Here is a 25,193-nt window from a genome sequence, read left to right as displayed (position 1 = left end):
TGGAGATTTGGGAGTTTGGTATAAAAATTCATTAAATTTCTTAATATATCATGATAAGAAAATCTATTAAAAACCAGACGTTGGCTAATTGTTAGCATTAAAATCTATTTTTTAAAATTGAGGTATAGTTGATTACAGTGTTGTGTTAGCATTAAAGTCTATTAATAAGTAAACAGATCAAGAAGTAACAATCAAGAAATTAATAAAATCAGTTATGTTTTATTTAAGGACATCTGATAATATCAGCTGTATCAATAATGATGATGTTGATGATCACGATGGCAATCATGACAACCATACGTATCTTCTAGTTAGAAAAGTTGTGGAAAATTAGAGCAAATTCAGTAGAAAAACAAAATAGTTTACATGTGCATGCAAAACATAAATCTTCCCTGATGTTGAACAATGTAGACTAAAATAAAAATATAGATTAAAATGATTCAATAGGAAGAGAAAGGGCTATTTTGTGGACTCACTGTAGCATGCTCTCTGGCAGTGGACTATGTAGCAGAATTATCGTTACTAAATTTAGGAATTTTATGGAAGGAGCCATACAAATTAAATATGATTTTACCATTTAAAAATTTTGATTGGTTGCAAAACATTTTTTAATAGCAATACAGAATTTCATTCAAAAGATCTTTGTGTCATACTTGTAACCCATTTGTAATACAGTATATGACTGGGGAGATCCAATATAAAGTCCTTTAGCTTAAATATATTAATAAGAAGCACTCAATAAATATTGGCTATTACTGTGTTGAGTTACTATTGCAAAATGATTAAGATTATGAGCTTTGGAATTACCTGGGTTGTAATCCTGGTTTTGCTACTTACCTAAGCTTTGTGTTAAGCTATCTGAACTCAGTGCCTGATTCTTAGGAGGCACTTGGGTGACGTTCCGTTAGTCCTAAGACAAAGACCACAATCTTTAATGAGGCCTTACTGTGACCCACCGGGCACTGTATGATCTCATCCCCTGTTATCCCTCGGAACTTGTCTCCCCCTTGTTCTGTCACACCGGCTGCCACCCCAGCCACCCTGGCCTCCCTGTTTCTCAGGAACCCCAGTTGCTGCTCTCCCTAAAAGGCCTTGCAGCTCTTGTTCCTTCTGCCTGCAATCCTCTTACGTCAGATATCCCCATGGCTGGCTTTTTTTTTTTTTTTAGACTTCCGCAGAGTCTTTATTCAAACGTCACCTTTGTAGTGAAGCATTTCCTGACCATCCTATCTAAAAATGACAGATGAACTTTCCTCACTTTCTCATTTTTAAAAATTGAGGTATATTTTACTTGTAGTAAAAATGCATAGATATTAAGTCTATAATTGATGGGTTTTGAGAGTGTATACAACCATGCGCCCATCACCCAGATCAAGAAACAGGACATTTTCATCGTCCTTGGAAGTTCCTCTCGAACCTCCTTTCCCCAGGGAATCATAGTTAGGATTTCTATCATTCTGCATTAGTCTTGACTGTTCTTAAAATGGATTATATTGTGTGTACTGTTTTATGTTTGGTTTCTTCAACTGAACATGTGTTTGAGGTTTATCCATTCCTTTGTATGGCTGAGTAGTATTCCATTGTGTGACTATTCCACAATTTGCTTATCCTCCTGTTGATTGACATTTGGGTTATTTCCTCTTTTGTTGGTGGCCATTATGAATAAAGCTGTTATGAATGTTGTTCTATAAGTCTTTTCATAGATATATGTTTTCATTTGTCTTGGGCAAATGCATAGGAATGAAATTGCTGGGTCTCAGAGTTGTAAAATTCTAACTTTATTAACAGCTTGCAGTTTTCAAGTGTGGTTGTAGCATTTTACACTATCCTAGCCATGAATGAGAGTTCTGTTTGCTCTGCATCCTTGTTAATTTTTGATAATGTCAGTCTTTTTTTGTTGTTGTTTAGTCATTTTAATATTAGTCATTCTAGTGTTTGTGTATTGTTATCTCATTGTGGTTTTAATTTGCATTTAGTGACTAATAATGTTGAATACCTTCTCAGAATTTTTTGGTCATTTGGAGAGAGAGAGAGAGAAGTGTCTAGTTCAAATCTTCTGCACTTAAAAACATTTTTTGTCTTTTTATTGATTTGTAGACATTCTTTATATTTTCTGGATATAAGTCCTTGTTTTGATATACATTATAAATATTTTTCTCCCAGTCTGTGACTTGTTTTGTCATGTTCTTATCTTTTTTTTTTTTTTTTGTGGGCCTTCTTGTATATGTGGAAGGCACTGATCTTTTTTTTTTTAAATTTTATTTATTTATTTATTTATTTATTTATTTATTTATTTATTTATTTATTTATTTATGGCTGTGTTGGGTCTTCGTTTCTGTGCGAGGGCTTTCTCTAGCTGCGGCAAGCGGGGGCCACTCTTCATTGCGGTGCGCGGGCCTCTCACTGTCGTGGCCTCTCTTGTTGCAGAGCACAGGCTCCAGACGCGCAGGCTCAGTAGTTGTGGCTCACGGGCCTAGTTGCTCCGCGGCATGTGGAATCCTCCCAGACCAGGGCTCGAACCCGTGTCCCCTGCATTGGCAGGCAGACTCCCAACCACTGCGCCACCAGGGAAGCCCCATGTTCTTATCTTTTTTTTTTTAAATAAACCTTTTATTTTAGAGTGATTTTAGAGATACAAAAAAGTTGCAAAGCTAGTTCAGAGAGAGCTTGTATACCCATCACCCAGCTGCCCCTACTGTTAACATCTTACATAATGATGGCACGTTTGCCCAGACAGTATTGTGTTGTTTTATTGATGTTCTGAATGGCATTTTCCTCATATTATCTAACCAGTTTAAGCTGTTTCTTTAAAAATTAATTAATTAATTAATTTATTTTTGGCCGCATTGGGTCTTCACTGCTGTGTGTGGGCTTTCTCTAGTTGTGGCGAGCAGGGGCCACTCTTAGTTGCTGTGCGCAGGCTTCTCATTGCGGTGTCTTGTCTTGTTGCAGAGCACAGGCTCTAGGCGCGCGGGCTTCAGTAGTTGTGGCACGTGGGCTCAGTAGTTGCGGCTTGCGGGCTCTAGAGCGCAGGCTCAGTAGTTGTGACATACGGGTCTATCCGCTCCGCGGCATGTGGGATCTTCCAGGACCAGGGCTCGAACCCATGTTCCCTGCATTGGCAGGCGGATTCTTAACCACTGCGCCACCAGGGAAGTCCTAAGCTGTTTTTTAAAAATAGTATTGGGCTTCCCTGGTGGCGCAGTGGTTGGGAGTCTGCCTGCCAATGCAGGAGACACGGGTTCGAGCCCTGGTCTGGGAAGATCCCACATGCCGCGGAGTGGCTGGGCCCGTGAGCCACAATTGCTGAGCCTGCGCGTCTGGAGCCTGTGCTCCGCAGCAGGAGAGGCCGCGATGGTGAGAGGCCCGCGCACCGCGATGAAGAGTGGCCCCTGCTCGCCGCGGCTAGAGAAAGCCCTCGCACAGAAACGAAGACCCAACACAGCCATAAATGAATAAATGAATGAATGAATAAGTAAGTAAGTAAATAAATAAAAATAATCTTCTAAAAAAATAGTATTTATTTGATTTCCTTACTGAACTCTATTTATTAGTTTTATCAAGTGCTGGTTTTTCTAGTTAGATATTAGCATCTATGAACCATGATGGTGTTTTTTTTCCCCCCCAATATTTAAACCTTTGAAGCACAAAAGTTTAAAATTTGATGATGTCCAATTTATTTGTTTTTTTCTTTTGTTGCTTGTGCTTTTAATATCATATCTAAGAAATGATTGACTAATCCAAGGTCACAAATATTCACATCTGTGTTTTCTTCTAAGAGTTTTAGAGTTTTAGTTACTACATTTTGGTCTTTGATCCATTCTGAGTTAGTTTTTCATATGGTGTGAGGTAGAGATCCAACTTCATTCGTTTGCATGCGAATATCCAGGTGCCTCTGCACCATTTGTTGCAAAAACTCTAAAGTTTAAACCTTTCCTTTTCTGGTCTGCATTTTTTGACCAGAACCTCAAAGAGTGTTGAATAATGATTGTGATGGAAGGCATCTTCCATCTGTTGTCTTTCTTTAATTAGGATGTCTCTCATATGTCTCCATTAAATATGATGTTTACTTTGTTTTTAATAGCTTCTTTTGATTAATTTAAGCAATTTATTTCTAGTTTGTAAGGTTTGTTTTTTTTTTTTTAAGATTTAATTCTTTTTAATTATTTATTTATTTATTTATTTATTTTTGGCTGTGTTGGGTCTTCGTTTCTGTGCGAGGGCTTTCTCTAGTTGTGGCAAGCGGGGGCCACTCTTCATCGCGGTGCGCGGGCCTCTCACTATCGCGGCCTCTCTTGTTGCGGAGCACAGGCTCCAGACGCGCAGGCTCAGTAATTGTGGCTCACGGGCCTAGCTGCTCCGCGGCATGTGGGATCTTCCTGGACCAGGACTCAGACCCGTGTCCCCTGCATTGGCAGGCAGATTCTCAACCACTGCGCCACCAGGGGAGCCCTGTTAAGGTTTTTAAAAACCTTTTTTATTGCAAGATTTAATATACATACAGAAAAGTATATGTAAAACAAAAATATATAATCAATGGATTTTTATAAAGCAAAGGCCTGAGTTACCATCCCCTTGGTCAAGAAATGAAAGATTATTTGCTAACTGTTCTAAGATCAGGAATGAATATTAATTTTTTGATACCTTTGATGTTAGAGCCATTAGTTAATAACCCTGGGAAGTTTAAAAGGTGATTGGAGTCATGTCACACATAGTATGCTTTAAAAGTGCCTCTGGGCTTCCCTGGTGGCGCAGTGGTTAAGAATCCGCCTGCCAATGCAGGGAACATGGGTTCGAGCCCTGGTCCGGGAAGATCCCGCATGCCGCGGAGCGACTAGGCCCGTGTGTCACAACTACTGAGCCTGCGCTCTAGAGCCCGCGAGCCACAACTACTGAAAGCCGTGTGTCTAGAGCCCGTGCTCCGCAACAAGAGAAGCCACCGCAATGAGAAGCCCGCGCACCGCAATGAAGAGTAGCCCCCGCTCGCTGCAACTAGAGAAAGCCCGCGTGCAGCAACGAAGACCCAATGCAGCCAAAAAAAAAAAAGAAAAGTGCCTCTTCCCCCCCGAAAAGTGCCAGTTATCAACTGTAGTTTAGCTGAGCCACTGAGGCTGCCGTGATTTAACATTTCCAGGAAGATCTGTTTTTCTCCTGAGCTTTGTAAGGGCCATCCACCTGCATTCTCATTGTCTGTCCTTGGATGGCTCACAGGTACGTCAAACCCAGCATACTTCACGGGTTCCTGTGTTTCCTCTCTCAGTAAATGGCTCCCTCTACCCAGCTGTTATGCGAAACCTGGGTAACATCTGTGGCTCCTTATTTTTCTTGATTCATTTGTTCACAGTTACTGTGTGTTAGGTGCTTATTAGGCCTGAGGGTGTGCAGGGAACAAAACAGACATGGTCCTCTCATGAGCTTCCAGCCACCAGATCCTGCGGATTCATCTCCTAACTGTCTCTCGAGTCTGTCTGCTTTCATTTGGTCTCTTTTTCATTACTTTAGTCCAAGCCTTTATCTCTCACCTGGGTAATAGAAATCGTCTGCTGAGTGGTTTCCCTGCTTCTCCTCTTGTTTCCTATATTTCCTATACTTCAGCCAAGAGTTGCTGAACATTCCATACTTCCCTGAAAACCCTTAAGTGGTTGTCATTGCCCTGTTCTCTAGTCTCCTTCTCACCATTCCCAACTTTGGATTCTGTGCTTCAGCTACATTGATCGTCTTTCATTCCCTCAGTTATGGTGTGTTCTTTTGTCTCCCCTTTCCCAACCTTATTGTCTCTCCTCTTTGCCTGCCCATCTTTCAGGTCTCAGGTTCAACATCGTTGCTTCTAATCGCCCCCGCCACCCCATGGCTTACCCATACTCTGTTTTCCCATGTTAGGTGCTTCTCCTATGCTTTCCCTTGGTATCTTATAGCCTACCTGTCATGGCACTTGACATATGGTCTTATAGTTTCTCATTTAATTGTCTGTCTTCCCCTAACCAGACTGTAAGCTCTGAGAAGCCAGGGACTGTGCCTGAGTTATTCACCATTATGTTAGCTACATCCACCATAATATCTATTCAGTTTTAGACATTGGGAATAACTATTTATTCAGTGAATGAATTCATGAGAAGAGGCTGGTGGTGGCAAGGGAGGAGCAGTGAGTTGTTCCAGAGACTAATTTAATGAGAATAATCAGAACTGGAATTTGGGTTCCTATTTATAACTTTCTTTGCTGCAAAGTATATGATTTTCTTTCTTAATAATTGATTCTTATTTTAGATTTTTTTTGTTTTGTTAAACTTTGCTTGGTTAGGTCTTAGAGATAATTAGGAATTGGATATCATGTTCTTATGACTTTTAAAGACCAGCAGAACAAGGAGGAGAGCATAAAGCAGGATTTTAGATGCTAAAAATATTGCAGAATTTAGAGCCTTGACCTACAAGCAGTATGTCAACATGAGAAGTACCGCTGTAGGAGTGTCTCTGATATAGAAAGTTTTTGCAAAGTTCAGACGATTTGCTGTAGTAGAAGTACTACAGCTTTTATATCAGCTTGAAGCAAACTCTAAATTGAATGAATTGATACAAATATGAGAGTTGTAATAAGAATAAAACAGATTTTTTTTTAGTACAGTTTGGGGATTGGAATGTAAATTCAGTCTTGTACGTAAAGATAAAAGACTTGCATCCTTTTAGAAATTATATGTGAATTAAGTAAAATTAGTCTTTATTTGATATAAAAATTACCCTGGAAGTTGTTGTATGTAGTAAAGTAATATGGAAAGAATCATTAAAGTGTTTTCAATATAACATAAACATCAAACACTAAAATAGGGTAATGGACCAAACCAGAACCCATCAAGGGCGATGTGTCTGCTCTCTTCCTGAGCGCTGGGCGCTGCTGGCCGGGAGCAGCAGGGCCGCTCTGTGCCCCGCGCGTGCCGCAGGTCCAGTGGGGAGAGCAAAAGAGACACCCTCCCCGCTCAAGAACTTGTGCGCCTTCGGGTGAGATGAGACGTTATTACGTGAGAGAATAAGGACTAGCTGTGTAAGACGGGGCAACTGGGGTGAATAGACAATTAGTGTGGGTGTTCTGAGGAAACGGGTTACTTTCAGTTGGAAAGGGCACAGTTTCTGGCAGGTTGGGCATCTCATAACTGCTTCTTGAATAAAGAGACTGAATATTTTGGAGCAGAAGAGTAATGTGAGAAGGATAGTGTTTTAAATGATTAATTTGGTAAGATTATATTGGATTGAGGAGGGAGAAGCAAAAATTAAGATGCACAGTAGCTTATTAGAATAGCTTCTACAGCAATGGTGAAAAGGGGTTAAGAGAACAGTAAGGTATGAGTAGGCATGTAGGCAAAACACAGGATGTTGAGAATTACTGGATGTAGAAAAGCAGGAGAAGCCAAAGTCAGAGACAATTTTAAGATTTGGAGAATAAACTGAAATTCAACAAATATTTATTAAGCATCCATTGTGTGCCAGATACTGAACTAGGTGCTGGGGAAAAATGGTGAGAAAGTCCTCTTTGGTGCAGCTTTTTCTCTACGCTGTGCTGTGACAGACATGGGGAAGGCACGAGGAAGCTGATGTGGGGCAGAAGCAGAGCTTAGCTTCAGGCATTTACAGCTTGAGGTAGGATTGTGAGATGCCAGACCACTAAGGTGCATTAAACAGTTGGAATTTGGAGAGGAGTTTAGGGGCTGAGGCGTATTTTGAAGTCGGAATCCGCTGGACTGGTGGGAAGTCCACTGTTATTACAACCATCCTTTCATAAGTGACCCCAGCTTCCTTTAGTGTGTGCTGTTCACAGCACGTATGCTGCCTCCTCCCAGTCCTGCTTTCCTAAGCTTCTCAGAGCGCAAGATGAAGTTTATCCCATTTCCTCTTGGCTACGTTACAGACGTATGGATGTTGTATTGAAGAAGCAGCAGAGTAGTCAAGAGCAGGGCTCTGGGGCCAGACCGTGCGGATTTCAGTCCTGGTCCTGCCACTTCCGAGCTTAGGCAAGTCCCTTGAAGCCTTTGTGCCTGTTTCACTGTAGGTAGAGTGAGGATAATGAGCCTTTCAAACTCATGGAGCTGTTATGAGGAATAATTGAGTTAATGTACGTGAAGTGCTCAGAACACTGCCTGCCACCAAGAGTGCTTATATATGTATCGGTTAAATGAAGTGAAATGCCCTCCTCTGGGCCTTCATTACCACCCGCCAGTGTTTTCATCATCCCCAGGGACTCCGCGTCTCATTTTCGTGCTCCAGCCACATCTTCACTTTCTTTCCTAATAAGGATGGTGACCTAATCATCATTTACTCAGCAACAACAACAAAAAAGACATGTTCAGTGCTCCTGTCTGTCCCTCCAGACCCTCTCTGTTGTCATTCCTCCTTCCAGCCTCCTTCTAGTTTAATTCCTGCCATTCTACTGAAACTGCTTTCTTAAAGGTTACCACAGACTTCCTAAATGCCTCACCTTATCATTCTTCTTAGTTTCTTTCCTTTTGGACCATTTTATAATATTTTGTCCACATGATTCCTTTTATCAATGAAAACTCTTGTCCTTTGGCTTCTGAAGCATTGCTTTCCCAGCCCTTCTCTAACCTCCTGAATCAGCCTCCTGCACTTCCTTTACTCTAACCCTCCACTGCCCACTCTCTTCCCAGATGTCCATTCTCAGCCCACTTTTCCGCCCATCATTTCTCCATTTGTAACCTTACCCACTCCCAGGGCCTCATCCGTAGCTTATGCACGAATGGTGTCCAGATCTGTCCAACCCTGACCTCTGTATAGTTGATCTTTTTTCTGGACTCCAGATATATATTTCTAACTGTCCACTAGACATCATGATCTAGATGTGTTACTCAGGTTTATCTCAGTCTTGGTATTTCCAGAGCAAAACTGTTTTCATGCCAGTCACAAACTTGTTCCTCCTGTCTTGTCCTTGGGGGAGGAAATTATCATCTAAGACATCGGTTCCCAGTTGTCTGTCCCACGTTGCTGCCTGGCTGACCGCATGAGAATCATCAGGGGCACGTGTTGAAGACAGAAACTCCTGAGCCCAACCCTCCAAAGCCCTTCACTCGGTAGGTCTGGGGTAGGACCCAGGGACCCTTTATTCTGTGCTTATCCACACTGGGAGTCACTGATGGAAACTGGGATTTGCTCTCTCTCCGCCTTCCCCTGTGATGTGCTGAATCATCAGGACTTGCCAGTTCTGTCTTTTAAACGTCTCCGTTCACACTGTCGGGACCCTGTTCGGGCTGTCCTCTCTCCTGTGAACTGTAGGCACGTGTTTTCTGAGTGCTTGTGGAATAAATGAGTGCATCATTACTGTAGTCTGCTGTAGGTCTGCCCTTTTCTAATTTTGCACATTTACAGTCCATTTTAGTAGTACCTTCAGACTTATCTTTAAAATACCAATCTAATAATGCAAATTTATTTAAAACATTATCAGTGGTTGCTAAATCTAACTATATACCATAGTATTCATTAAAATACGGATGCCTGGGCCCTACCTTTGGAAATTACAATTCAGTAGCTCTGGGGCACAGCCCAGTAATCTATATTTTTACCATGCATCCCAGGCAATTCTGATGCAGCTTTGTTTTGAAACCCTTGGAACGCAGGTAAAAAGGCTAACGACGACGTGGCATCTAAACTGTTTCCAACCTGTCTCACCAGTTTCTCTCCCTCTGCTCCCCAGCCACGCTCACAGACCTGCAAGGTTATCCCTCACTGTTGCCCGCCCACTCCTCCTGAACTTTTGCTCGTGCTTTTCTCTCTGCCTAGTTGCCCCCTCTGCCCTTCTACACCTGTAAAACCCTCTTAATCCTTCAGGGCTCTGCTCAGATGTCACTTCCTCTGTGACGTCAACCCTGTCAGAATTTATCCTTCCTTCTTGCTCTCATAGCATCTTGCTCTTGATGCTGGTTTAGCAGCCACATGTGACAGTGTCTCCCACAGATTCATCCTTGCCTTGTCTCGTGCTAGGCCACGAGCCCCTGTCCGCAGAGCGCGTCTCAACCATCCTTTCTCCTTAGTGCCCAGCACACTGCTTGAAAAAAATGAATCAGTGCCTGGGAAGGTTCTGGAAAAAGATGGGCTCTCTCGGTGTTGGGGAGAGCAGAAGACCCGGGGCTACCCTTGGGGAATTTGCATATTGAGGAAAGGAAGAGGAAGAGCTGTCAGAGGGGAGGCCGGGAGCCAGTTAGTACATTGCGGAAGCTAAAGAAGGAGAGAGGTGTTGTTCAGTCGTTCATTCATCTAGGCATTTACTTAGATACATGTTTATTGAGCATTTATTGCTTGTCGGGCACGGTTCTTGGTAACAAGGAACATCACGTGCTGCAGAGAACTTGGATGTGCATTTGCATTTAAAATAGAAAAACAGAAAAGTCAAAATCCTAAAAAACTTGATTTTCTGATGTGATTTTTGTTTTGTTTTGTTTTGATTTGCTGTGCTGTGCGGCTTGCAGGATCTTAGTTCCCTGACCAGAGATCAAACCGGCCCCGGCAGTGAAAGCACCAAGTCCTAACCACTGGACTGCCAGGGAAGTCCCTCTGATGAGGTTTAGAATTGAGTCTTCTTCCTATTATGTTCTGGTCAGTTATCTCCATCTCTCTGAGGAGATAAGACTAGTATGTAAGCATCACTGTCCCCCAAGTCCTTGGTCACTGCAGGGCCTCAGGTCTGTACTTTTCCTTATTCCCTAAGGATGTAAAGTCCAGCTAGCTGTAGGTTAGATAAAGTTAGACCCCAGTTTTCTAAACTGAATTTTCAAAAAGGTTGTAGGACCTTCTCAGCTATTTGGAATAGATTGTTAAGCTGACCTGAAGGCAGAGAGACTCTGCAGTCTTAGAAATCATAATGTTTTTCTGATGGGATACTTGGGGAAGCAACTAAATCATGTGAGAAAAGTTTAGCTGGAGTGAGAACATCTTACCTACTTTCTCTGAACACATTCACCAGAGGGAATTGTCCCATTCCTTTCCTGTGGGGTCTCACTCACGAAGAGCAGGGTGATGGAATGCCACCTCCCTCCCAGACCCCCTGGGGGTCGTGTGCTTGGAAGCCTGACCACATCTTGATTGGAAGCCTTGACTGGATGTTGCATTTTCATGACTACTGTTGTTGGCCAAAGATGAGGAGGCCCATGTCTACCCTGTCCTGCTTTTAATAGTTTCTGGTAGTGCCTTCAGAACATTCCTATTTTGCATCTGTTTAGCCCCATCTTAATACAATTTAATTAGGCATGAATGCCAACGATAACTTATTGCCTGGATTGTGGCTGTCTCAGATCTTATTTGTTACTGCTAAAATAAAAGATGTTTCGGGACTTCCCTGGTGGTCCAGCAGTTAAGAATCCATCTTTCAACGCAGGGTACGTGGGTTCAATCCCTGTTGGGGAACTAAGATCCCACGTGCCGCAGGGCAACTAAGCCTGCATGCCACAACGAAAGATCCCTCGTGCCCCACAACTAAGACCCGACACAGCCCCCCCAAAAAAGATAAATAAATAAAAATATAAGATGTTTCATTTTTTTAAAATAAATTTATTTATTTTTTATTTATTTATTTTTGGCTGCATTGGGTCTTCGTTGCTGCACACGGGGCTTTCTCTAGTTGCGGCAAGCGGGGGCTACTCTTCGTTGCAGTGCGCAAGCCTCTCATCGCAGTGGCCTTTCTTGTTGCAGAGCACGGGCTCTAGGCGCACGGACTTCAGTAGTTGTGGCTCTCGGGCTCAACAGTTGTGGCTCGCGGGCTCTAGAGCACAGGCTCAGTAGTTGTGGTGCATGGGCTTAGTTGCTCCGCGGCATGTGGGATCTTCCCAGAGCAGGGATCGAACCTGTGTCCCCTGCATTGGCAGGGGGATTCTTAACCACTGCGCCACCAGGGAAGTCCCAAGATGTTTCATTTTTAATTAATCAATTAATTAATTTATTTATTGGCTGCATGGCTTGCCGGATCTTAGTTCCCTGACCAGGGATTGAACTTGGGCCACCGCAGTGCAAGCACCACGTCTTTACTACTGGAATGCCAGGGAATTCCCAAGATGCTTCGCTTTAAACAATGGGAAAAAAAATTAGCTTAGGACTTGACTCTAAGTCAGCATCCAAATGCATAAATTTAATTATTGTAAATTCTGCTCAACTACCAAACAATCAAGATTTGGAGACACAGAGCATTTGAGCTTTGCAGGCTGTCTGCCAAGTCGTTTGCAGAGTCACAGTGTGGCAGGTGGAAGGCTCAGGTGGGGGGGAAGTAGTTTCATTATTTACCTAGTGTTTCCAGCCTAGGGCTGCTGTGGCCCCAGTGGAGAGATGTATCAAGCGGTTTTGATGTGACCTGTAAATAAGGAGGAAAATGTGTTTCAAATAATTTCTATGAACATTATGGAATTTTGGATTACTGTACTTGTTTCTATCCACCTATAGAGTGGATACACCCACTTCTTCCCCTGACAGCAGAGCTCTGAAGCTTTATGCTCTCAAACCCTCCCTGTCCCTTGGTTCTGTCCTTCCTGGTCTTCTTTTCATGGTGTCAGTAGAGGCATTCCCTCTGCTTTGCTGTAGCCTGCGTGGTTACTGACTTATTCCAAGATTTCTCCTGTCCTGATTATTTCTCTGAACTTGAGTGCATCCCTTTTAAGACCTCTTACTTCTCCAAAGAAATGATTATGTGTATTCCTTTTTGAATATGAATTCTTCATATTTGAGTCACATTTGCTCTGTTCTAACACTTGAAGGCCTGAGGTCTGAAGTATCTATTATGTAGTCTTTGAAAGTCACTGTTTCATTTTTATCAGGGTCTCACATGGTCACTTAGGGTAATTGGATTGCACTGATAGCATTAGAATTTGTAAAGCAATTAGTTGCTTTACTGATGACTAGCCCTGTTCTTTATCTTATTCATAGATGTGATCTTTTATTGATGTATACATAGATTGTTTCTTTCTTTCTTTTTTTTTTTTTGAAGACCTATCCAGCATTTTTTTTGGCTGCGCCATGTGACTTGTACCATATTAGTTCCCTAACCAGGGGCTGAACCCAGGCCCACGACAGTGAAAGCGCTAAGTCCTAACCACTGGACCGCCAGGGAACTCCCCATAAATTGTTTCTTAATAACATTCCCCTTATTCAGATTTTATCAATTTACATATATACGTACATGCATGCATTTCAGGTTATTAAAATCCCAAGGGGCCCTGAAGATATTTGCACTTATTCAGTGTAAAACAGTAATTGTTTCTTCTCTGAACTTCATTGGAGCAGAAGTCAGTACTGATAACCCATCTTATTCTTACAGAAAAGGGGGAAAATGCACCTTTTGGTTAAACCTACTTCAGGTTATCTGAGTCCAGTGTTGTGTGTTAATGAGTGCTGGGGTGGCTTTGATGATCTTTATTTTGGTTGTGTGAGAGTGTGTGTGCCTCCCGTACCTCAGCCAAGACTCAGGGGGCAGTGCTTTCTGGCCAGGTTGCTGCTTATCTGGGCTTTCAGTGATGACTTGTGAATTTCCATTAGTGTTTTTCCTGAGCTAATGGAAAAACTTCATCTAGCTTAGCAGCGTATCCTTCTCTGTGCTTTTGGACCAACTTCAAGACTCCTTCCAAGTAGGATAGTCAGTACTGCATTGTCCATGCTTCCTGGGAATAGCCTAAGAGAGGGAAATCTAATCATTCCAACCCTTCCTTTGTGGTATCTGTGAATAAGTAGCATATTAAAATTATTAGAATTTCACCTTTCTTCTTTCTCCTCACCCTCTCATGGACAGTGAGTAGCTTAAAGTCCAGAATTATTAGGGTAGCAGCAAAATATGTATTTGTAGCGCTGATTCAGTTTGTTATACAGCAGAAACTAACACACCATTGTAAAGCAATTATACTCCAATAAAAAAGAATTATACTAGTCTCAAAACAAAAAAACAAAGGACTTGAGGAATCTGTAAACCAACAACTATGGGACTGAAAAATGTCTGGATAAAGGAGTCTCATGCAGAGCTCAGAGAGATGTAGGCAGATTATTTCTCAGTATCTAATGTCAGATCCCAAGAATTTTTTTTTAAATTTTTATTTTGAAATAATTGTAGATTCATAGGAAGTTATACAGAAAGGTCCTGTATATCCTTCACCCAATTTTTTCCCACTGGTAACATCTTACATAACTATTTTCCATTATCAAAACCATGGAATGGACATGGTACAATTCATAGACCTTATTCAGATTTCACCAGTTTTATGTACACTGAGTGTGTGTGTGTGTGTATGTGTATAGTTACGTGCAGTTTTATCACATGTGTAGATTTGTGTAAACACCAACACAATTAAGATACAGCAGGAATTATATTTTTAAATTTCCAAGCTGTGTTAAGCTTATTCTGTTAATTTAGGTGATGTGACTTTTTTTAAACAATCCAATCTCCAACTTGGAATGACTCGAAAAACAAAGCATATTATGTTGGGGAAAATGAATTTCTTCGAGAACTTTAAAAGGGTTGATTGTGAAATGTGTACTTAAAATCCAAGAATATTTTATGTTATTTAATAGTGATATCAATAAAGTTTAAATCTTATTGATAACCTGAATTTTTTTTAGACTGATTTCCTTATGTAGAGATAGTTATACAACAAAATGAAATTCGTCATATTTTAAAAAACAAAATGAAATTGGTCATATTTTTAAAAGTATGTGGGATAACAGATTATGTTAGGGTTTGGATAGGAGGAAACCCTGTTGCTTTTTAAGATTCTTTCTCATTAAACTGAGAAGTCTTAGGAGATATCATCTATGTTCAATTGTTTCCTGAGCTTTAACTTTGGTTGTGTATTTGCTAGCAGTGTAAAGCATGCAGAAGGGCCAGATGTAACAGCCAGACTTTTCCTCTCATTGACTTACTTTTTTTTTTTTAATAAATTTATTTATTTTTACTTATTTATTATTTTTGGCTGTGTTCGGTCTTTGTTGCTGTGTGCGGGCTTTCTCTAGTTGCAGCGAGCGGGGGCTACTCTTCGTTGTGGTGTGTGGGCTTCTCATTGCGGTGGTTTCTCTTGTTGCAGAGCACAGGCTCTAGAGCATGTGGGCTTCAGTAGATGTGGCGCGTGGGCTCAGTAATTGTGGCTCGTGGGCTCTAGAGCGCAGGCTCAGTAGTTGTGGCTCACGGGCTTAGTTGCTCCGCGGCATGTGGGATCTTCCCGGGCCAGGGCTTGAACCCGTGTCCCCTGCATTGGCAGGCAGATTCTTAACCACTGTGCCACCAGGGAAGCCCTGACTTACTATTTTTAATAAACTCTTTGAAACATTAGAGAAAATAATATAACATACCCATGTAGCCACCAACCAGCTTAAGAAAGAAACTATAAACAATATAGTTAAATATGTCTTTATATTTTTACCTCATATAAATGTATCCCCAAATAATTTATAATATTGTTTTACATATTTTTAAAGTTATATAAATGGCATCATATTCTACATATCCTTTTGCTATGTGCTTTTACAGTTTTGATATTACATTTGTAAGATTTGTCTGTGTTGATTCTCGTAGCACTAGTTCATTCATCTTCACATTGATAGTCACATGGTAGCCCAGCATATGATTATGCTAAAATGTATTTACTTTTCTTGTTGATGGACATGTAAGTTGTTTTCAAAATAATGTTTGTGTGTTTTTTGTTTTGTTTTGCTATTAAACATAATGTTGAAATGCAAATCAGAACCACAGAGATAGGGACTTCCGTGGCGGTCCAGTGGTTAAGACTTCGCCTTCCAATGCAGGGGGTGTGGGTTGGATCCCTGGTCGGGGACATAATATCCCACATGCCTCATGGCCAAAAAAACCAAAACATAAAACAGAAGCAATATTGTAACAAATTCAACAAAGACTTTAAAAATGGTCCACATCAAAAAAAAAAAAAAAAAAACCCTACAGAGATATTACTTCACACCCACTTGGATGGTTTTAATAAAAAAGGTGGCCAATAACAAATATTGGTGAGGTTAGGAAGAAACTGAAGCCTCATGCTTTGCTGGTCGGATTGTAAAATGGTACAGCCACTTTGAAAAAAAGTCTGGTAGTTCCTCAAAGTGTTAAACATAGAGTTACAATATGACCCAGCAGTTCTGCTCCTAGGCATATATCCAAGGTAATTGAAAACACATGTCCAAATAAAAACTTGTACATGAATGTTCATAGCAGCATTATTCATAATAGCCAAAAAGTGAACCAAGTCAAATGTCCATCACTGATGAATGGATACACAAAGTATGGTGTATTTATACAATGGAGTATTATTTGGCCGTAAAGAGTAATGAAATCCTGATATGTGGTACATGTGGATGAATCATGAAAACATTATGTTAAGAAGCAGGAAACCAGGTGCAAAAGGCCATGTACTGATTCCATTTGTATGAACTGCCCAGAATAGGCAAATCCACAGAGACAGAAAGTACATTACTATTTGCCGGGGGCTGGAGAGAGAGAGGAATGGTAAGTGACTGCTGAGGATGTGGGGTTTCTTTTTGGGGTGATGAAATGTTGAGAAATAGATGGGGATGTTGCACAGCTCTGTGAATATACTAAAAAGCACTGAATTGTAAGCTTTAAACAGGTGGATTTTATGGTCTGTGAATTACATCTCAATGAAGTTGTTGTAAAAACACAGTTTAAAAACTCATAATGCTATGTGAACTTTCTTGTACAAGGTTCTGTGTGTAAATGTGTTCAGGTTTTTCTGGGATTTATGTGAAAGATCAAACGTTTGTGCACCTTCGCTGGATAGCACTGTTCCAGGTTATTGGCTGCACCAATTTACACTGCTCCCAACTGCCTTTGAAAGTCTCTGTGGCTCCACGTTCTCATCTGCACCAGCTACTGTCAGGTTCTCTATATCACTGACTTCTCAGGCCAAGACTGACACGGTTCCCAAATCGATTACTTGGTGTTCTCAGACAATGTCAACAGCGCTGCATAGAATTCTTAGTGACGAGTTGTAAAATATCAAAGCCCAGGTAGCATATTGCCTGATGTTTGGGGCTTGTGCGTGACTAACTTCACATAAGCTTTATGGAAGTCAAGAGGGGATTGGACACGTCTGTTGCAGAAAACCTTCCTAGCTTCGCGCCAGACAACTGGGTCTCAACAATTCATGTTTGCGCGGCTCCGTTTGCATCTCATCTCAACCCTGTACATCTTCTCCCGCGGCCGTGCTCCCTCAGCAGGTATTTCATGCAGTAGCAGCTCTTTGTTCCCTGTGGCTTCTTCTTAGTGGAAGAAGTTTTGTATGTTGTACTAGGTGTTTTTGTTTTTTAATTCTGACTGAACATCTGGGGAAAAACCCCCTTGGATCCTTTAAATGTATTTTCTATTTCAGTCATAATAATTGCCACTTTTTCCTCTGGTTAGTATTATGATGGTTTAAATGATTATTCCAAGAGCTGCTTTTTTTTTTTTTTTTTTTTTTTTTAGTAAGGAGAGACTATTCAAAACGATTTTTGCAAGGGAGGAAGGGACTGTAGTAATAGGGGGAGGGGGATTTTTGCAATAGGGAGAACTCTGTGGCTATGAGAGCTATGAGTGTCTTAAGACCTGTTATTTACAGTATTATTCATGACTGATTTCAGAAATGTACCTGTAAATCTGAATACTTTAATGGGTTCCTGTGTATTTAGCATGTTCCATTGACTCTCTTTGTTGGCAAACTTAAGGCACTGAATAATTAAGAATTGGCTTAAGTGCTATTGTATCAAACACCTTGACACTTTTTTTGTTTTTGTTTGTTTTTTAAGGGCGATATATTTATCTTACTGCCATTTGCTTTTTATAATATACTGGTCTTCAAGAGGGCCATTTTCACGAGAACATTTCTAGGCATATCTTTCCCTAAGGTCTTTTCCAAACTGCAATTAGAAGAATGGAATTACACAACTTTTCATGGCATCCTTTTTTTTTTTTTAATGAAAAGGCATGAAGAAGCGCAATAGGAGTCCAGGGAGAAGGATGTTTTAGAAGACATTCAAGGCCAGTTCAAACAGTCTGTTGACTGAGAAAGTGGAGCTGATGATGTCTGTGTTCGCACGCAGTTGTCAGTTTTCTGTCAGAAGCTTTTTGGTGCTTTTGCTCTGGTCTTTCCACTGCCCTCTAGGCTAACCCGGAAAAATGACTCTGCTCTTGGCCTTTACCATAGCCTTTGAAAACAGATACTTTAAATTCCTTTAAGACCTTGAATTGCCATTCAGCCTTAAGAACTGTCAACCATGTCAGTGTGGCATATTAACAAGTAAAATTAGCTGGTGCTCTGGGAAGTAGGGTGGGCTAGTACTATTTATGTAGGCTGTCTCATTGAGCTTTTTAAAAATGTTCAGAGCGAGAAAGGTGAAACTTGGTCTCAAAAAGAGAAAGGGTTTCTTTCTGCTTAATTCTTAATTAAATAAAGACTTTGGCATGTCGTAATCAAAATTTCCATGAAAATTTGGCAAGATAATTCTGAAGTTTATCTGAAAGAGTCAATCAGAATGTCTTCAGAAATAGCCAGGAAAATTCCCCAAAGCCCGATGAGGTGGGTCTTGCCCTACCAGATGCCAAAACATAGTACCTATAGTAAAGTAATTAAAATCCTATAGTACTGATACAGGAATAGATAAATATTATAGATCAGTGAAAGAAATAGAGATTCCAGAAACAGACTTACAGACTTAAGTACAAATGGGAATTTAATTTTGATAAGGGTGGCATTTCAAATTAATAGGACAAAAATGGACTGATTTATCAATGGTGTTGGGACAGTTGGTTCTTTACTTGGGGGGAAAAATTAGAGCCGCTAATTCTCACCATCCACAAAAATAAATTCCAAAGAATCAAAGAACTGTGTGTGTGTGTGTGTGTGTGTGTGTGTGTGCACGCGCACATGCACGCATGGCACGCGTATATATAAAATTGTTTTTAAGAAGGAAATACAGGTGAATATTTTTATAACTAGGAAAGAAGGGGTGGGAGGGAAAGGGCTTCCTGAGCAAAATGAAACTCAGAACTTCCGTATGACAAAAGACATCATAAAAAAAGTTGAAAGACAGATGACATATTAGGAAAAAGGTTTATGATCAAAGGATTAATATCAAGAGAAATGAATTCTTCATACAAGCAATTTTTTTATTTTTTAACTTTTATTTGTTTATTTAATTAAATTGATGTATAGTTGATTAACAGTGTTGTGTTAATTTCTGCTGTATAGCAAAGTGATTCAGTTATACATATATGTATATATTCTTTTCTTTTCCATTATGGTTTATCATAGTATATTTAATATCGTTAGTTCCCTGTGGTATGCAGTAGTACCTTGTTGTTTATCCATTCTGTATATAATAGCTTACATTTGCTAACCCCAATCTCCCATTCTATCCCTCCCCCAACTCCCTCCCCCTTGGCAACCACAAGTCTGTTCTCTGTGTCTGTGAGTCTGTTTCTGTTTCGTAGATAGGTTCATTTGTGTCATATTTCAGACTCCACATATTAGTGATACCATATGGTATTTGTCTTTCTCTTTCTGACTTACTTCACTTAGTATGATAATCTCTAGGTCCATTCATGTTGCTACAAATGGCATCATTTTGTTCTTTTTTATGGCTGAGTAATATTCCACTGTATATGTGTACCACATCTTCTTTATCCATTTGTCTGTCAATGGGCATTTAGGTTGTTTCCATGTCTTGGCTATTGTGAATAGTCCTGCTATGAACATGGCGATGCATGTATCTTTTTGAATTTGAGTTCATACAAGCAATTTTTAAGAATTTAACTATCCAAAAGAAAAATGAAGAAAGGCTGCAAATGGGCAACTATTTGTATGGTTAACAAATATATGACATAATATCCATATGGAATTACCAGGGACCCAGAATAGCCAGAACAATCTTGAAAAGAAAGTAGGAGGACTCACACTTCCTGATTTCAAAATTTACTACAAAGCAATGGTAATCAGGACAGTGTGATATGGGCACAAAGATAGACATATAGGTAGGTCAGTGGAATAGAATTGAGAGTTCAGAAAGAAACCCATCCATCTATGATCAACTGATTTTTTTAAAAAATTAATTTATTTTTAGCTGCGTTAGGTCTTCGTTGCTGTGCACGGGCTTTCTCTAGTTGCGGGGAGCAGGGGCTACTCTTCATTGCAGTGTGCGGGCTTCTCATTGCAGTGGCTTCTCTTGTTGCGGAGCCCGGGCTTTAGGCACACGGGCTTCAGTAGTTGTGGCACGTAGGCTCAGTAGTCTACATATTGTATGATTCCATTCATATGAAAGCCCAGAATAGGAAAATCTGTGGAGATAGAAAGTAGATTAGTGGTTACTTAGGGCTGAAGGGAAGGAAGCTCCGAGGTAGAGGGGTGACAACTAAAGGCTATGGACTTTCTTTTTGAGGTGACAGAAATTTTCTACAGTTGACCGTGGTGATGGATTCACTTATCTGTGACTATACTTAAAAAAAGCAAAATGCTGAAAAGTAAGCATACCATTGAATTATGTACTTTAAGTGGGTGTGTTGTATGGTATGTGAATTGTGTCTCTGTAAAGCTGTTGAAAAAAAACGAGAAACTGCCCACTTTCATTATTAATCAGAAAAATGCAAATTGAAGCATTATTTTTGTTCAAAGCTTTAATAGGAATTTAAAAATTGGTTCTGTCAAATGTGGGTTCTGGTATGGAGTTGAGACACTGGGCACTCTTAAACACTGTCTTGTGAATGTTAAAGCCTCTTCAGAAGGCAGTTTGGCAGAATTTATAAAAATATATGCAAATTATTTGGCCCCCAAGTTTTCTTTCCTTACACTGGTACATGTGCTGAAAGATGTTTGTACAGAAATGTTCTTTGATTTGTTGTTTTAGTGAGAAAAAATTAGAACAAAACTAAATTTATATAAATAGGGGAATGGTTAAATAAATTATATATTCATAGCATGACAATCTTTTGCATTTGTGAACAAAAGAGGTAGACCTGCATAGACCTGTATTAACATAGAAGGTCTATAAAAATATTGTGAAAGAAAAGTGCACAGAAATACATATAATATGTCCCTATTTATGCTTTAAAGAATCCTAAAAGAGAAAAATCTGTCCATATAGAAGTATATAACTGTTTAGACAACATTTTAGAAAGATATACACCAAACTGTAGATAGTTTTCATTTTTTCTTATTCTTACAATAAAAATATACTCTTATGTTACTGGATTACTTTAAAAAAAATGAGTTGGAAGAAAAAGGCTGTAGTATAAGCTGGTAGTGGACAGACCCTTGGGCTGGGAGTTAGGAACCCTGCTGACATACACTTAAGCCCCATCAAGTGGTTTTATTCTCATATCTCACCTAACTCAGGGTCAGGGAGGAGGATTGGTACCCATGTTCCTCCCCATTATCACTTCCTGAGCGTTACTTTCAGTACCTCTTGTAACAAAATACTTTCTGCTCCTTTGATTTGCATGCCATTGAGCTGTGCCATCTTCTTACCCCTCATTCATCAAAGACAACTCATAACTTCCATCTAGTTACTAGCAGACCATCGGACACTCTGGCCTCTTATTTTCTTAACTTCCTCGTTTTGGGTGACTTATCCCTCTGCATTGCTCTGTCACCCGCTTCCAGTCACCCCCAACACGGTTCTCACCTAGACTGCTCTTCCTCTAAGCACCTGGCGTTTTTTTTTTTTTTTAATTTTTATTTATTTATTTATTTATTTATTTATTTATTTATTTATTTATTTATTTATTTTTGGATGTGTTGGGTCTTCGTTTCTGTGCGAGGGCTTTCTCTAGTTGTGGCAAGCGGGGGCCACTCTTCATCGCGGTGCGCGGGCCTCTCACTATCGCGGCCTCTCCTGTTGCGGAGCACAGGCTCCAGACGCGCAGGCTCAGTAGTTGTGGCTCACGGGCCTAGTTGCTCCACGGCATGTGGGATCTTCCCAGACCAGGGCTCGAACCCGTGTCCCCTGCATTGGCAGGCAGATTCTCAACCACTGCGCCACCAGGGAAGCCCGCGCCTGGCTTTTTGACCATCACGGTAGTTGCTGACTCAGTCACTCCCATTATAACCTAGTTCTTATTGGGACTCTCAGTTCCTCCCCCATCTCTCCTCACATCACCTTCCCTTCTTATCTTGCTTAGATTCTGTGTGCACTCTGTAATGCTTTCCCTGAATCCTAAACTCCTTTATCTCTGAAATGTTTGAATTTATCTGGTAATGTCCTAACTCTGGATGAACCCAAGTCTCTGATTTCTCTTTGGTTCCACTGAAGCGGTGGAAAAATCACAAAATAATACAGATTTTTACCACTTTACATTTATGGTCACCAAGTTCAAACAGGTCCTTACCATTGTCTGGAAATGCTGTTACGTTTTCTCTGGTCAGCTCACCACCCCTTCCCTGAAAAGATCATTTCACACCTCTCTGCTTTCCTGCCCTTCTCACCACCGCGCTTCGTCCTCTCTCTTCCACAGCTGATGCCGCCTCCTACTGCTCTGCCTCCCAGCACAGAATCTCCCACCTGGCTTTTGTCTCCAGCACTGCCCCAAATAGAGCTCTTTAAAGAGCTTTGACGCGGGGCTGTGGTGGTGCTGGACTGAGAGCTGGTTCAGCGAGGAGGCTCAGGGGCAGACTGATGGGGTTTGAATGCTGTTGTCTTAGTTTTTAGCCTGTGACCTTGGGCAAGTTGTTTAACCTTTAAGAAATGAGAATAATAATAATATCCTTCTTAAAAGCTTTCTAGGAGGATTAAATGAATTAACGTATGGGACAGTGTTTAACCCATAGTACTAAAAAGTTAACTGGTTAATATTGTTTGATATTACTATTTATTAGAATAATTACTATTCTGTTCATTATATAAAATATAATTATATAAACATCAAATCATTATATCAAATATTTAATTACTAGTACATTTTATAATATATTGACTAAATATATTAATTAAATAGATTAATATTTAATATGATAAACACCAGTATTATGATTACTCCCGCCACCACTTCCATTACTGTTATGGTTATTACTGCTGTTTCACAGATAAGATAGAAAACAGAGAAATTAGATGAGAATTTCCTTACCTTTTCACCTCCAAACCACTCTGCCTTTGTCTCCAGCATTCTCCGTTCCTTCCCTCCTGTTGCAGTGGCAAAGGTGTTTCTTCCATCTAATTCTTCCATCTTTGTTTTAGAACCTTTCTCCACAACCAAACACTATTCAGTCTTTCTTCAACCTTTTCCTTTTATTTGGACCCTTCCAAATGACATTAACCGTGCTGGCCTCTTCCATTGTACAGTAACACCCCCCCAGCCTCTCCCCAGCCTCTAGTTGTCACCCTGTCTCTTCCCTCCCTTTCTTAGCTGTATTTTCCAAGGCTTAGCCGTGCTTTCCTTTCCACTCACTCTTCATTCCAGTCCTGTCTCACGTCTGCCTCGCTGCTGCGTCGAAGCACTTGGTGCTGAGGGCACCTGGGGCCTGTGGGTGGGCCTGATGCTGACGTTTCTGTTCTTTGTCTCACTCGGTGCTCAGCAGCGTCAGCCACTCTCTCCTTCCTTCTTGAAACCTTCTGATTCTGCGGCTTCCGTGATCAGTGTTTCTCTCTTTTCTTCTCTGGTTGCACCTTCCTTGCTTGCGTGTCCTTTTCTACATGGTTTTCTTTTGTTTTTCTTAATTAATTAATTAATTTATTTATTAATTTATTTATTTATGGCTGTGTTGGGTCTTCGTTTCTGTGCGAGGGCTTTCTCCAGTCGTGGCAAGCGGGGGCCACTCTTCATCGCGGTGCGCAGGCCTCTTACCATCGCGGCCTCTCTTGTTGGGGAGCACAGGCTCCAGACGTGCAGGCTCAGTAGTTGTGGCTCACGGGCCCAATTGCTCCGCGGCATGTGGGATCTTCCCAGACCAGGGCTCGAACCCGTGTCTCCTGCATTAGCAGGCAGATTCTCAACCACTGCGCCACCAGGGAAGCCCTCTACATGGTTTTTAAAGGCTAGAATGTCTCACCCAGCGTGTCAGGATGGCCGAGTGGTCTAAGGCACCAGACTCAAGGTGTGCACCCTGGAATGTCTCAAAGCTTGGAGCTAGGTCTTCTTTTCACTCCATTCTCTTCCCATCTCTTGTCCACATGCCCAGCTTCAAATAGTCCTCAAAAAATATTGGCTGCTGTCACCATTGTTAACATTATTTGCCAACCTTTCCCTTCCTTAGAGGACTGTTGAGAAGACCCATGGGAATATATTTAAATATTGAATATTTTGGTAAAATGAATGGCATTATATTATAATTTACTTATATCTTATTATTCCACTGAAATTAATCTGGCTCTAAAACACAGTAAAACCCAATCCTATTGATCAACTTTATTACAGTAATATATTATTGGAATAAAAAAGTTGTTGATATGATGTGTCTAGAATTACCTTGTTAAGAATTAGCAATCATCAGAGTGTCCAGATTGAGCAATGTTCAGACACTATACATGAAGCCGTTTCCAGGCACTGAAGAAAATGATATTGATAATAATAGTAATAACAATGACAATGACAAGAATTCAGCATAGTCCTAACAGAAATATCTTCTATATGTTGATTTCTGTTCCTTAAATTCAGCAGATTTTCATAGGATATGATCTCATGGCCTAAAAGAAGGAAAGAGACCTCTGGAGAAACTGACAATTCTGAGTCGGTACATCACACCCACACCCACACCTACATATACATATACACGCATACACACACAGAGACACCCCCCTACATACACATTACACACACACACAGACCTAGACACAGAGACGCACATACACACACACACACCACATTCACACATACATACAAACACAGACACACACATACACACACCAGAAAAAGCAAAAACACTAAAACCAAGGACAAATTGTAATGTCATTTCCACAGCAACAAGCTGGGATTTTAGAAATGTGACGTTAACTTAGAAAATGAAAGGCTCCTACTCTGTGTGACATCACGTTAGTGTCACCTGGTAGACGGTGATCTGGGTCTTCACTGGACTCTCTTCATAGTTGTTACAACATTTGACTGATTTTGATGACATTAAATTGCCTTTCAGGAAATGTTCATCATTTAGTTACTTTGAAGTCCCTCCCCCACCAACCTGTTCTTCCAAAACAGTTTTGGCTTCTTTAAGAGACGGTGTGCCAGGCGCCCTGAGCAGCCCAGC

At 40.7% G+C, this 25,193-nt stretch overlaps 1 protein-coding gene and 1 long non-coding RNA gene across 8 annotated transcripts in view; both read left to right on the top strand.

The window, feature by feature from the left end:
• Positions 1 to 25,193, top strand: part of PPP1R12B (protein phosphatase 1 regulatory subunit 12B) — a 202,072-nt gene that overhangs the window by 14,372 nt on the left and 162,507 nt on the right. The window lies entirely within an intron of this gene.
• On the top strand, positions 2,596 to 5,051 carry LOC309663946. The gene is made up of 2 exons (XR_014265519.1): positions 2,596 to 4,117; positions 4,451 to 5,051. It is a non-coding gene; the product is annotated as an uncharacterized lncRNA (long non-coding RNA).

Source organism: Balaenoptera physalus (genome assembly GCF_965194825.1).
Source record: "Balaenoptera physalus genome assembly, chromosome: 1".
In the NCBI taxonomy this organism is placed as follows: domain Eukaryota; kingdom Metazoa; phylum Chordata; class Mammalia; order Artiodactyla; family Balaenopteridae; genus Balaenoptera; species Balaenoptera physalus.
The sequence above is the reverse complement of the archived record's forward strand: the minus strand, read 5'-3'. Positions and strand labels throughout refer to the sequence as shown.